We start from the raw sequence: 15,433 nt of genomic DNA, 5'->3' as shown, positions 1-15,433 counted from the left end.
GTTGACCTCATCAAAGCCTTGAACACCAATCCTCAGATCTTTGGTTTATTTCTTACCTTGAATTGCCCCCTGAATAACTTGCCCTCTCTTTGAAGCTGTAGATTTTCAACTTTGACCCCTATTGACTTGTTCTTTGTTGAGTTCAATTTTGTCTCATACATTCAACTTATTATTTATAGCACCATAAACATGAAAGGCATAAACTCATTTCCCATAGTTATGTTATCCTTTTCAAACAAATATAATTCCGGAAAGACATGTGATACAAGATAACAAGGGAACAGGTGGACTGTTGCCAGATGTTTTACAGGGTGACAAGATAATAATAGAGCCTTTAGAAATTTAAATTATCTTGGGGAAATTACTTAACTTTTTAGGCCCTCTAAAATAGGAATAATAATAGCTCCTTGGGTTAGTTTCGCCCATCAAAACTACCATAGTTGATGCCTACCAAATTACCACAAACTTAGTAGCTTTAAAATATACCCATCATTTATTCGCGTATAGTTCTGTAGGTCAAGAGTTCAGCCAGATGTCGACGGGTTCTCTGCTTAGGATATTACAATGCTAACATCAAGGTGTCAGCCAGGCTAAGCTCTTGTCTGGAGGCTTTGGGGAAAAATCCACTTCCAAGCTTATTCTTGCTGTTAACAGAATTCACTTTCTTGGAGTTGTAAGACTAAGGTACCCATCTTCTTATTGGCTGGTAGTGAGAGGCTGTCCTTTGCTCCTGGATTCCTTGGCACATGGCCACTCCATCTTCAAGCCAGCAAAGGCACATAGAATTCTTCTCATGTTTCAATTCTCTGACTTCTTCTTCTACCAGCAGAGAAAACCCTGGAAGGTCAGTGTGATTAGATCATGTCCATCTAGATTATCTCTCTATTTTAAGGTCAACTGATTTGGGAACTTAATTATGCTTGAAACATCCCTTTACGGCAGCACTTAGGTTAATGTTTGATTTAGAGACTTGGAGAAGGTGTGTGCTATACCAGGCATTGGGAAACTTGGGGACCCTTTTAGAATTTTACCTACCACACATCTACTTCATAGAATTTTAATTAAATGTGATAATACATGGGTAAGCAGTATGTCAAAAATGAAGTTTTAATGGAAATACCAAGAGACACACATGGGCTTGCTGATCTGCTGATTTCCTTCATGAGCATGAAGCAGCAGGTTGATACTGATCTGTGATTGGTCTATAATTGATCTACCTTTCCCTGTCTGCTCCTCCAGCTTCTCTGACTTCTGGGCCTAGCATGTGTATTTTTAGCTCTGTCATGAAGGACTCCTGCAGGACACCCTTGTCACCAAGGCTAGAGGCAACAAGAACTGATAAGAAGTTCCATTCATCCATGTGAGGCTCAGCCTATGCTTGGGGGTTCCAGCCTGTGTGTACCAAATTCTGTCACTGCTGCAGTCTCCACATCTCCAGCCCATCCTAAGGGCTAAGGTTATAGTAGCAGCCGACTTCTTCTATCCCCATCTCACCCTCTGTTAGCATATTGACAGGATGGACTTCATTACCTGGACAGGTAACTCCAACCTTTATTGGTTAAAATGGGAGACCTTGGTGGTATTATCATTCTTAGCACCATGGTTTTCCATGATTATTGAGCAAGGGAGTAATAAGAGGTGCCCCAGTGAATTCCCAGATTCAAAAATAGGACTCCTCGCCCATACTACGGAGTGGCAACTCTATTAATCTCTGGTAATAAGGATTGATCACAAAGTCCTGGGACTCCTTTTCTGTCTGTTGATTTAGTAGCATAATAAGTCCCAAAGGTTCAGGGTACAATCTCAGTTTCCAATACATCAGAACCATTATTATATTTCTTGGTAGATGCTTTTATCTTTTGGATACTAGGACCTTCAAATCCATCAAGCCAAGGCAGTAGGGACGAGAAACAAGTATTACTTGGTAAAATAGTGATGGGGCCAATTCCCCAATCACCCCACTGGTTTTTTGTTATGTGTTTCCTATATTCTGGCTATGGCACTAGCTTGGATAGAGCTTGGGGTGAATCCCAATCACTCTATAGGAAGCTCACATGATTTTAAAAGGGTTTTTCCAATCTGAACTAAAAGAGACAGAGTCAATTCAAGATGCAAAGAGGCTCTGGATTCCTCAAATTTCTGTGGGCAGGAAACAGGTTGAGAGAGCTACTCATGTGGAAACATGAGACATTTCTTGTGGGTAAAAAGGACCTGAGAGGGAAAAGCTAAGACCCACAGTGAGAAGGGCCAAGAGCCAAGAAGATTACCAGGGAGCAGAGCTGGACTTCAATCAAGGAACATTTCCTGCTTCTGGGAAGTCTTGACAACATGTGTCTGGATGTGTTTGAGAATGTATAGGCCAATGACTGGTCGATGCTTCTCCTTACTTCATTTTTGAATGGGAGGACTAATTGAAAACAACCTGTTCTTGTCTCACTATTGTATGTCAGGTGTATGGGGGCAGATAACTTGACTCTTTTTGTTCATGGGTTTCTAGATTAAGAGTTGATGGTCCCAAGGAACCTAGTCTACCTCTGAATTTAATGGAGATAAAGGGATCCTAGGCTTCTAGCCTGATGACATGCTTGGGTGAGACTTCAGCAGTCTTGGGGAGGGGTGAATATATTTTGAATATATGGGAAATATATGGATCATTGAGTTAGAGGGGGTGGGGCTGTGGTAGACTGACCATATAGAATTCCCCATGAAGCTGTGGGTGTGGGTTGCTGGAGAAGAGGTGTGGAGTGATGTTGACTATCATATCAGTCATGGCCATTTGCTTGGGCAGATTTCTTGTATGTTCTAGATCTGACGGGACCCATCTTATACATACACATGGTGCACTGTTACACCAATATTCCCCAGAGAATCACACCATGCCAGTGTGAGTCAGACAAAACCAGCAGAAAAGCACAGCAATGGTTAGCTCATACAGTCCATTTCCATTTACAGTGGAGTGCTATTAACATCCAACTTTGAATTGCCCAGTGGATCAGATAACACCCAGTTAATGAGGAGTGGTTTGAGAGGCATGGTCAGCATTTATTCTGTAATTCTCCTAGAGGAATTTTCCTGAGTCTCCATATTCTTCCCTGTAGCCTTCCTTCCTCAGAGAACCTGACCTCTAACTACTGCTTCAAGGGGCTCTGGATCTAGAGTTTAGATCTAAGAACTAGGCCAGAGGCTGTGAATCCCCACAAAGGCAACTTGGGTTAGGATGAGACCCGCCCTCCAGATTAGAATTTTTCTGATGTATAGGCAGAACAGGACCCTTAGGAGGAAGCATCCCGAGGGAATCCCATCACCAATCAGATCCCTGCAGGTCAAGCACTGACCCTACTCCTTTCCTGAGGTTTCTAATGGAATCAAGTTCAGGTTATGGTTTCCAAAGCACTACTATCTCAATGTAGTATATGAATTATTTGTTTTATTTTGGATCTGTTATTATTAAGGGACTCCAGGAACTCTAAGTACCTGACTATCTCAGTATGAACAGAAGGAATCCTGGAAGAATCAATTCTTAATTATGAAGTGACTAACTCAGTAGAGAGAGAAAGAGTTACAAATACCAGGAGCCCCTAGGTTCTGAATTCTATTATATTAACATTGGAAATGCAGAAGGTTTGGGGGATGTTGGATTCATGCAGCTACAGAAGCAGTTACACCTTTTCTCGTAGAAGGGCAGACTTCAGAATTTGTTTATTTATTTCTATGTTTATTTATTTTTGCTTTGTTAGGCTTTATGCCTGAGAATGGAGAGGAATAAGATACATATCCTGCTTCTTTTCTATGACCACATTTCTGAAATCAGAGTGGGATACCAATGGGTACTCAAGCCATAATTACTATCTAATACATTCAGACAAGTGGGAATACCTTATAATGATGGAGATAATTTTGGAGCCTATTTATGTGAAGGAAAGTGAGAAGGAAAAAAAGAACCCAGCCTTTTGGCTGTTTATGAGCCAAATAAAATGTGAAGTAAATTGTTAGAGTGTAGCACCGTGGACACAGGCTCACATCATTAAATGACTTTTGCTCATCTCTAGCTTGCAAGGATCCAAAAACCAGCACTAAGTCAAGTGTACCTTTTTGCAGTGATACCACAGTTGAAGTCTTCAGACTCCAGACTGTCATTGTCACAGATTCTGACTGTCTAACTCCTGGAGTAAGCATAAAGTTATCTTTCTATACTGTTATTTCTCTTCTGATTTATGCCTTTTTCTTTTAGACACTGACTTCACAGCCGGGGTTGTAAGATTTGATTTGAAACAGTGTTAGTCATAAAATCCACAGAAATTGGAAGGTCTAATTCATATTTCCTTTTCCTTGAAATGAAACAAATCACACTCTTTATGTATAATGATAAATTCTGCAAGAACAGCAAAGGACCTAGAGCTATTAACTGGTCTATTGAAATATTTATGGCGTTTTAGGATGAAAAAGTATATTTGGATATATACTTTTTTAAGCAGCTCTATTTTCCAGGTGATTAAAAAAAGCAACACAGTTAAGCACGCACACACACACACACACACACACACAAACACACACACACACAGATGTATCAGAAAATTCTCCATCCTTCTCAAGCAATTGACTGCAATCTATCAAGCAATATTTTCAGGTGGAATTTAGGGGCTGTTGAAATGTTCTATTTTTTTAACTGAAATAAGTCATATGTTTTCCTTTCCTCAGATTATGACCATGGAGAACCAAGGTCCCTGGATAAGAAGATGAAGCCTTTATTAGAAAGGTCCCTTTCAGAGAATGGGACCATTCTCATCACGCAAAACTCCAGATGAAAATCAACTAAGTAACTTCAGAAAAGGGAATCTTTCAGGTTGCTGGAGAGTTTCCTTCCTCGCTGCATAAGTAACATTACCCCTGCGAATGCATGTTTGTCACGGCTTAAGGGATGTGTGCATGTGTGTGCATGTGTGTGTGTGTGTGTGTGTGTGTATGTGTGTGTGTTTGAAGCTGGTGGGGAAAAGGCTGCACTCATGACACTGTCTTTCCCAACTAATACCCACCTGTGAAAAAATAAGCCCTGACCTGAATCTTATACCAAACACAAAAATTAATCCAAATGGATAACAGACTTAAATGTGTAATCCAAAATGATCAAGCTTCTGTAAGAAGATATAGAAGAAAATGTTTGTGACTTTGGATTGGATAAAAAAATGAAATTTTATGCCAAAAATCATGATACATAAAAGAGAATATTGATACATTTGAATCATTAAAATTAAAATCCTTTTATTAAAATCCATTTCAAAGACACAGTAAACAAATGAAACAAAATGAAAAAACAAAACCTAGACTGGGAAAAATTCTTGCAATATATATGTATATATACATATACAATAAAAATCTGTTTCCAAAATATATGAGAAACCCCAGGACTCATAATAAGAGAACAAGAAATATTTTGTTTTTTTAAAAAGGGTGAGTTTAGATAAAGACTTCACCAAAGAAGACACATGATATTAAACTCATATAAAAACGTACTCACATAATTCACTAGTCATAGGTAAGTGCAAATGAAAACTGCAATGAGATATATGTGTAAATCTGTTGAAAAAAAACTGACAAAATCAAGCAGAAAAATCAGAAGACTCGTACATTTCTGTAGTTATGCAAAAGATATAACCACTTTGGAAACCAATTTGTTCTTTCTGATATGGTTAAACATAATTTTACCTTAAGGCCCAGCAATCACACTAGCAGTATTTACCCAAAGAAATGAAAACTTATATTCATACAGGAATCTGTATGTGCATGCCTAAAGCAGCTTTATTTATAAGATCCCCAAATTGGAAACAGTTCAAATGTCCATCTACAGGTGAATAGACAGCTGCTTTCATCCATACCATAGGCACTACACAACAATAGAAACAACTTGTAACACACAAAGCAACAGGAAAGAAGCTTAAATGTGTTGTGCTAAGTGAAAAATGCAAGACTCAAATAGCTGCATGATGTACAATTCCATTTATATGACCTTCCCAAAAAAGTGAATCAGAAAATGACTCAGTGTTTGCCAGTGCCTGGGAATTGGAGGAGAGAACTACTACAGGGAGGCGTCAGAGAACATGAGGGGTCATAGAACTGTCCTACGTGTTGATTTTAAAAGGTCACAGAACAGTTGATGTTGGTCAAAACTCATAGCACTGTACAAATGAAAAAAAGATATGTTTAATGTCTGTAAATTACACCTCAGAAAACCAGACTTAAAATAAATGAAGTCAAAATTAAGATATTTCCAGACAAAGAGAAAACATTGAAATAAATGATTGGTAACACACCTGTGTTACATTCAGGAAGGGAAAATAACACCTCAGATCTACAAGGAGGAATCCAAAGAACTGGAAATAGTGAGGGGGCATGTGTGTGTTGGTATGGGTATTGATACATTTTGTTTTCTTAATTTACAAGACACATGACTTTATTTTGGGGTTTATACTACATCCATAGGATGTAGTATAGGACTACATAGGATGTAGTATAATACATAGGACTACAGTAATGTGGGAGGATAATCTGAGCTAACATATGGGCGCAAAGTTTCTATATTCTACTGGTAGTAAGTTAATATAAATTTGAAGATTGTGATATGTTCAAGTGAATATTTTAATCAGGAGATTGACAACTAAGAAGAAAAGAAGGCAAAGAAGTATAACTAAGATGTCACTGGAAAAATTAAATTTGCATACTAAGCAACATCTGTTTAATACAAAAGAAGGTGAAAGAAGAATAGGACGAAAAAGATGAGGCAAATAAAAACTGTTGGCAGGCAAATGGCCTAAATCTAATCACATCAATAATCATATTAAACACAAATGCACTAAATACTGTAATCAAAAGGCAGACATTGTCAGTCTGAGTGAAAAACTTAAGGTCTGCCTATAAAAGATGTACTTTAAATTCAAATATACAAATTGGTTGGAAATAAAAGGATAGAATAAAGTATGTCATATAAACAGAAGCATAGGAGGGCTTGAATGGCTGTTATCAGACAAACTAAACATTATTAAAAAGAATATTTCCAGATACAAAGAGGGGCATTTTATCACTATAAAAGTTTCAGTGCAGTAGAAAAATACGTAATTAGAAACACTTGTGTATCTGACAATGCGCTATGAAATACATAAAGTAAATACTGACAGAATTAAGAGAAGAAATAGACAAATTACAGTTATAGTTGGGGATTTCACTATTCCTGTCAGTAATTGTTGGAACCTGTAGACAAAAAATCAGTGAGGATATCGGCTGCTTGAGCAACATTATCAACAAATTTGATATAAGTGACAACTATAAAATACTTCAGTGAGCAACAGCATAATATACATTCTTTCAAGCACACAGAGTGGTCACCAGGGTAGTCCATGAAAAAATATCTAAATTATTGTTGCAGGAGGTCATTGAGAAGATGTGACTTCTGGTTGACCCATGGGCTGGTTGTCCCCGGGCAATCAGAAGCTCCTCACCACCTTTTCTGTCCTGGGAATGTATGTTTTGCCCATTGTCCCCACCGTGGGAGTTATTACAAGGACATAGCCTTGAGAGGGTAAAGCATTGTTGAGGCCGTCTGGATGGTATTTGTGGTTGAACCCCATTAAGACTTCTGCATAAACTTTTAAGATTCTGATGGGTGGGTCTGGGGATCTACTTACCTTGTAGCCATCCAAGACAAGCCATGTTAAGTCAGTTCCTTTTCTTATCAGACCTGCCACCTACCAATCTGGAGTGGCCTGCCTCTTTCTTTGGTCTCTCCTTGCCCTCCATGAGTACAGGGCCAGTCTGAGAACCAACAATTACACAGAGTAATAGTCTGGTTGCAATATAAGTTATAAATCAAGAAGAGAGAGAGAGAGAGTGAGATGGGAAAGCCCTGAGTACATAGAATAATAAAATAAATGGATACGTAAACATAACAGAACAAAATCAGTGGGGAACAACTGAAGTAGGTCTTAGAAATGTAGCTTTAGAAGAGAGGACCCAAAGTCAGTGCTAAATGCTTTCATTTTCTTAAGGAGCTAGAAAAAGAAGATTGAATTAAATCCAAGGAAAAAGGAAAAAAATCAGAATGGAAATCAATGAAATAGAAAGCAAATGACAGAGAAAACCATTAATACCAAAATAGTTTTTAATGATTAGTCAGATATAATAAATGAAAACACAAATTGATATTTGACAAAAACTTACATCAAAAACCCACTTTTAGGACTTAATAATAACATACACAATACATGTATACAAAAGAAAGGGCTAAAGACTTGAACAGATACTTGGTCATTAAGGCAATGTCATTTAAACCACTAAGAGATAAGTAGCTGAAATTAAAGAGATCACCACACTAAGTGTTGTTTATATGGAACAGCTGAAACTGTTTATATCATAAAGCTGGAGTTGGTTAAGATTTTCTTAAAGGGCCAGCTAGTAAATATTTTCATCTTTGTGGACCCTACAAAGGCTTATAGACATGAGTCTGTCTCAGTTATTGAAACCTTTCATTATAGGGTGAAAATACTCATTGATTATATGTTAATTAATGGTTGTGTGTGTGTTCTAATAAGACTTTATAAATACAGGTAGACTGAGCCATGGGCCATAGTTTGCCCACACTTCAATAAAGTTCTGTTTATCAAAAGTAGTTGAGGGCTGTTGTATTAATCATGCACATTATTAGAGACCAAGGTATTAGGATGTAATAAGATAAACTTCTCATCATAATTATGCTGAATATGATGAATACAGTTTATTTGATGGTTCATAACGTACCCATTTTACCTCCTCCTCACATAAAAGTTCTCACTGAAAAATGCAGTGGCTATAGATGCAAACATGTGAAGACTGATCTAAATCAGCACCAGATGCAGGGCAGTCTCTATAAACTTGTTATATTTAATAAGTGTTTGAAATTTTATTATTTACAGAACTTTGGTTTCTTTCTCACAAATATTTAGGCTTTGGGTCAGAGTTGTCACACTCGTAGTGACAATATGACTTTAAGGAATCACTTACTTGCCTGAGGACTCAGTTTTGAGAATTAAAGAAACCAGTATTTCTTTAATAAAAGCATTTTTATTATAAAATTCTCAGAGATTATTGTCATTGTTGCATTCCCTGTATTCCATGTATCTGATATTAATATTCCTCTCTTCCTTCCTCTTTAGAACCCAACCATAAATGTGAAAATAGAAGGATTTTAAATATGGGGAATAATTTCCCAAGGCCTTTGGTGTTAAAAGTCATGAACTTGACTACTTATTCCTTATTGACTTGACTTTATATACAATTCAAACAAACTTGATTATTTGGACTTGCAGAGTAAAGCAAGTGAGAGCAAGTGAGGTCTGGGGATAGTATAATTAACAGAAGAAAAACTGATAAAAAAAACCCATGGTATTTATTTAATGTACTGTATTAAATAGCCATGATTCATCAAGAAAATTTAAAATTATGTCCATTGTTCTCTTTTTAGAAGGGAAACCATGCTGTGCACTTTAGGATAATTTCCACTAAAATAGCATGATTATTTAAATTAATTCTTATGCTACATGAAGTTTTGATTATCTGGAGATAATTCACATATAAATAGCTGCTAATAATGCCAAATGACCAAGATATTAACATAGGATATGTGTCTCTTTTCCTTTTCTTCTCTGTCAACATTTTATTATGCTGTTTGATTTCTTTGCATAACATATATATTCCTTTAGAGGCAAGATTCTAGGAAGTATTTTATAAAGACCTAAAGTCTTTAGGTCTTTGCAGAGAACTTCCTTAGATAGTTTGTGGATTTTGAAATGAAAGGGTTCATAGAGAACATTAATCATACTCCTGCTTAAAAAATTCCAGCCAGAGCAGGGGTTTTGTTCAGGAAACAGAAAGTGAATTGTAGATGCTAATTGGAGGAATCAGCCTGTATGTGAGTAGACACCATCCACCAAGGTAATGAATGGGGGACAAATTCCAGTTAATCTTAGGTACTCTGTGCTATAAACTGCAGGCTGGGTTGACAGTTTGTTGAGGAAAGCAGTAAACTATGCTTGACCTGCTGCAGCACAGCAACTTCAGTGGTGCTCTGGGAGGCTCAGAGCCTGGCCTTAGGCCAGACACCTCCATTGTGTACTAGGAGTTGGCACCCAGCAGTGAAGGAAAAAAGGCAAAGAAGCTCCTGGTTTCGAATGGCTGCACTTCTGCGGGAGCAAGATCCCTGAAATGCGTAGGAGGCCAGCAGGAGAGATAAACATCCAGGATGTGAAACCTGCTGGGGGGATTTTTAGGTCCAATTATGCAACTAAGCTATGTGTTGGCAAAGTGGGAAGGGAGACCAGGCCAATCCCTCTCTAGTCTTTGAGAACAGGTAACACCTACCTGCATATATATAGATGATTTCAACATCATAAGGCTGAACACTGAGGCAGATATACCATGGTGATTTAGTCATCAACTATGGTCTAGTCCCTTCCCAGGTGGTTAAAAACATAGATCTTACATTGGAACCAAGCTCTGCCACTGTAGCTGGGTGACTCAGACAAGTGCATATTCATATCTGTGATTCTAGTACATTCATTTATAAAATGTGGTTCATAGTAATTACTCATAAGGTTGTTCTGTGAGATTGAAAGAGAGAATTTTTTTTTATCACATTCAGGCACTTAGTCCAGTGTGTGACACAGCATAAACAGTGATGCATGGTGGGAGATGTCTGTTAATATGTGGGTTTAATTCTGAATTTTCTATTCTCTACTTTGGCTTTACTTGTCTTTATACCAATACCATATTGTTTTGGTTACTATCATTTTATGATAATTCTTGAAATTGGGTTGGTCCTTTAACTTTATTCTTTTTCCCAGTTGTTTTGACTATTTTGGGTTCTTTCCATTCCCAAATGAATTTTAGGATCAGTTTATCAATTACTGCAAAAGAGCTTTTTGGAATTTTGATTGTGAGTACACTGACTATAGATCAGTTTGGGGAAAACTTACATTTTAACAACATGGAACAAATAAGAATTATCTCTGCATTTATTTATATCTTTAATTTCACTCAGCTATATTTTATCGTTTTCAGTATAGGTTATTCATATCTTTTGTCATGCTTATCCCTAAGTATTTATTGTTGCTCATTGCTAGTATATAGAAATGCAATTGACTTTTGTATATTATTCTTTTATCCTGAAACCTTACTAAATTCACTTAATAACCCTCACAGCTTTTTTGTATGTTCCAGAGGGTTTTCTACATAAACAATCTTGTCATCTGTGGCTTAAGACAGTTTGCTGCTTCTTTCCAATCTAAATGCCTCTTGTTTCTTCTTGTCTGATTGCAGTGGCCAGAACTTCTAGTACATCGTCGAATATGAGAGGTGAGAGTGACCATCTTTGTCTTGTTCCAGATCTTAGGGATAAAGCATCCTTTTTCACCATTAAGCATGATGTTAACTGTGGGTTTTTCATACATGCTTTTATCAAGCTGAAGAAGTTCCCTTCTGTTCCTAGTTTACTGAGAGTTTTTATCAGAAATGGATGTTGGAGTTTGTTAAATGCATTTTCTTTATCTAACAAGATGGTCATATGGTTTTTCTCTCTTTTAGCTTCTTAATAGGGTGAATTACATTGCAATCATCACAATGTACTATCACTTATATGTATGATTGAATTTGACTTGCTAAATTTAAAAAAATTGCCTATGTATGAGGGATATTGGCCTATAGTTTTCCTTTCTTGTGATGTCTTTGGCCAGGTTATTGCTGGCCTCTAAGAACGACTTGGGAAGAATTCTCTCCTCTTCAATATTCTGGAAGAGTTTGTATAGGACTGGCATTCTTTTTTCCCTAAATGTTTGATAGAGTTCATTAGTGAAGCCATCTGTGCCTGGAGTTTTATTTGTAGGTAGTTTTAAAACAAAACTGCAATTTCTTCATAGATGTGGGCCATTTAGGTGGATCCCCAACCTTCAAATTGTTTCCTAAAGCTTCCTGCATCTTGTCCCCTGGGCCCAGGGGCAGTAGAAGATTCCAGTTCTCCCAGAGTGAGGGCTCTTTCTCTACAGTACACTTTTACCTAATTCTCCCTGGTTCTCTTTGGCTGAAATCCCCGCTACTGTATTTGAATGCCTTTCCTAAGATATTACAAACTTTCTACCATTCAGTCATTTCCTCTTAATCTGCAGTCTTGTGTCTTGTCCTGATCACCTCTGATTGGGTGTCTGGGGTTCTCTGATGAACCTAGCATGCTTCATGCAAACTCTGATGTTTTCCATGGTCAGAAGAGCCAAGGAGAAAATTTGTGCTCCCTTATGATGGAATCTACTATCCTTGGGGATGGAGAATCATGATTAATCCAAAAAGGCAAGTAAGTGGTGGTTAATATTTTTGTCTGGTCTACTCAATATGCAGGAGAGTGGCTGGCCTTGAAAAGTGAGCAAAAGAGCCTTTGCTGCCTCCCTCAATATCTTCATTATCTTCAGCAATTCTCCTTTTCAAGGACTCTGTTCCTTGGTCACTGTAACAGGCCTCTGACAGCCAGCAAGTGATGGGGATATTATGGTTGGCTATCTTGCAGTCCAGGGGGTCTCACATTTAATGGCCATCAGAATTGTCTGAAAGGTTTGTTAAGATATAGATTGCTGAGCCCACTCCCAGAGTTTATGATTTATTGGGTCCAGGGTGGGGCCTTACAAAGGAAGGAAGAGAAGGCTGCAGAACTGCCACATTCTGAGACCCTCAACTTTCACAAGCTAGGATTTCCTAGGGAACAATTTCTCACATAGGTGAACCATGCAGGCTTCATGCTTGGTACCCATGGTTACCATGGCCTCTCTGCCCCTTTCATGATAGCACAAGGAGAAAAGCCTCAAGCCCAAGGAGTGAGCAGTAAATATTAAGGGTGAAGCAGCCTCCTTCCAGCCACCTTACAGGATGTCCAGGCAGAGCATGGAGGGAGAGTCAGCAGAGTATGCAGGGATGTGTTTGGAGACTATGAATTAACAACATGGTGCTGAGATGCAGGCTTAGTATCTCTTTGTTATTGCAGGCCTTTTGTATCAATACCCTGTTGGTGGTTGGTGTAAATCTATGAAATGGCTCATCCATGAATATTGCCTCCCCTGACATCCTGATGGTGGTGGAGGAAACCTCAGTAACCGCACCCCTTCTTCCAATGTGGGGACCTCAGAGAATTGGCTTGGGTGGTTAGCAATTGTTACAGCCTGCTACCCCTGGTTCTTGCTGACACAGGGGGTGGAGCCCCCTGCAGGGGTTTGGATGGGCAGGTGTCTGACCAGAGGTTTCCAGCTCTTGGCAAATTCACTCTGGATTCAGTGAGACCAAATGATGACAATAAAACATTGTGTGTCACAGTTCTTATACCAAGCTTTATTCTTGTGATGGCAGGTTGAGTGCTAGAATCACATCCACGTCTAGCATGTCTGCAATCTGTCTGCCTTTACCTCCACCAGCTGCCCTCTCCACAGAGGACTGGGCAAAGGTTTTTATATAGCAACACAGTTAATAATGGCAAGAACTGCCAACACGTGTGCAGACCCGTGCTTGCGAGCATTGCATGTGTGCAGTGAGCAAGTATATTAGGGTCAGGTGAAGGTCCTGGCCATGGGAACTTCCATTTTCCCTATGGCAGGCAGGGGAGCCACCAGGATACCTTGTCTGGGTGGGAAGACTCTTGTACCACCTCACAGTCTCTTCACAGCAAGTCTCACCAAGGAGGACCACACACAGGCCCCAGAATGTTCCACTTGGGCCAGGCCATGATGCTATATTTGGCTTGCTCCCTTTACTGTGCAGACACCACTTGTTCCTGCCTTTATGACCTGGCTACCAATTTTCAATTGCCTTCCATGTTGAAAGATGTTGGAAATCTCTCGAAGGAGATATTAGACTTTTTGTTCTAGAAATAACTTATTCTATATACTTAAAAGAAAATCTCTTTTACTGTGACAACAAAAATCAACCTGGCCACTGTCCCAGATTACCTTGAGTCCTTTAAAATTTTCAATTATTTCCCAGTTCATTCAGGAAGCCCTGAATGAGTGTCTCCTGGATACTTGGACACTATAAAAAAAGCCCATGACCTCGGGCACCTGAGATAGCTCACAATCTAGCCAGAGAACTGGTCATGAGCATATAATATTACTAGAATATGTAGGAACTCTGACAGAAGTAAGTTCATGGTGGTCTGACAGCACACAGGAAAATCTAATCCAGCTGGGAAGGCTTCTTAGAGAAGATGCTCTTGGAAAATATAAATAGGATTAGCCAGTCCACAACGGGAGACATTCCAGGGAGAGGTAAAAGCATGAACAAAGCCATAAAGGCAAGAAACATCAGTGTGGGTAGCATGTGTATGTGTGCACGCATATTTGTGCAATTATGTGTGTATGTATATGAGTTTGTGTGTGCATGTATGTTCATGGATGTGTCTATATGTGCATGCATGTGCACAGGTGAGTGTGTGCTTGTGGTTTCTGCATGTGTGTTTGTGTGTGGACTCATGTGGATATGCACGCACATGGTTTTGTGTGCATGTGTGCAAGTGTGTGTTTATGCATGTGTGCATATATGCACATGTGTGAGTGTATGTGTGTGAGCCTCATGAATAGCTTATGTGGTGGAATTGGCAAGGGTGGGGTGGGGGTAGGGAATATGAGTAATTCTGCTTTTCTGAAAGGTCAAGGGAAAGGAGTGGCAGGAGGATGAAGGCAGGACCAGATCATGGAGCACCTTGAACAACACACTGAGGAGACTGGCTTTGGGCCATCCTTCCAGGGACTCTCCCTATGATATTTAAGGGATGAGGTGCATGAAGGGAACAGGTCAGGACAGGTAGCTTCTTATGCGTTTGGTACAAGTTGGGTTTCCCAGAGGCAGAGTCTGAGGCATGGATTCAGAAGTCTTGTCTATAGATTCAGAGCTCTTAGAAGGGGGAAATAGGGTGGGACAGGGAAGATGCTAAGCAAGGCTTTGGGCTCAGCTGGAGGCCTGCTTCAGCCTGATTCTGTGGAATGAGATTGCACCTCCTGGAAAGGAAATGCCTTTTGATCAGTTATCAGTCAGGCTGTGGAGGGTGGATTCATGGCCAAGGCTCATTCTCCAGAGTGGTTGGCTGTGAACACTTTCTGGTCCACACCTGAGGGACAGGTGCACTGGCCGAATGATGAAGATCTAGGCAGAGCACCAACAGCATCCATTGTAGGAGGGAGCATTTCTATAAATTCTCAGAGCAGTTCTAGAATTTAGGGGCTGCTTTAGTTTGATGCTGGTAGTTTCAGTTGGAAAAAATTCATTTTTCAGTATCCTCTGATAAGTCTATTATTCTTTTTTGCAGACTATTTCTCAGTTCCACATTGGATCACTAAATTCTTACATTACTGATTTTGCCATTGGTTTGATACCAAAAATCGCTTCT

Source organism: Manis javanica, chromosome 3, assembly GCF_040802235.1.
Source record: "Manis javanica isolate MJ-LG chromosome 3, MJ_LKY, whole genome shotgun sequence".
Lineage (NCBI taxonomy): Eukaryota > Metazoa > Chordata > Mammalia > Pholidota > Manidae > Manis > Manis javanica.
The sequence above is the reverse complement of the archived record's forward strand: the minus strand, read 5'-3'. Positions refer to the sequence as shown.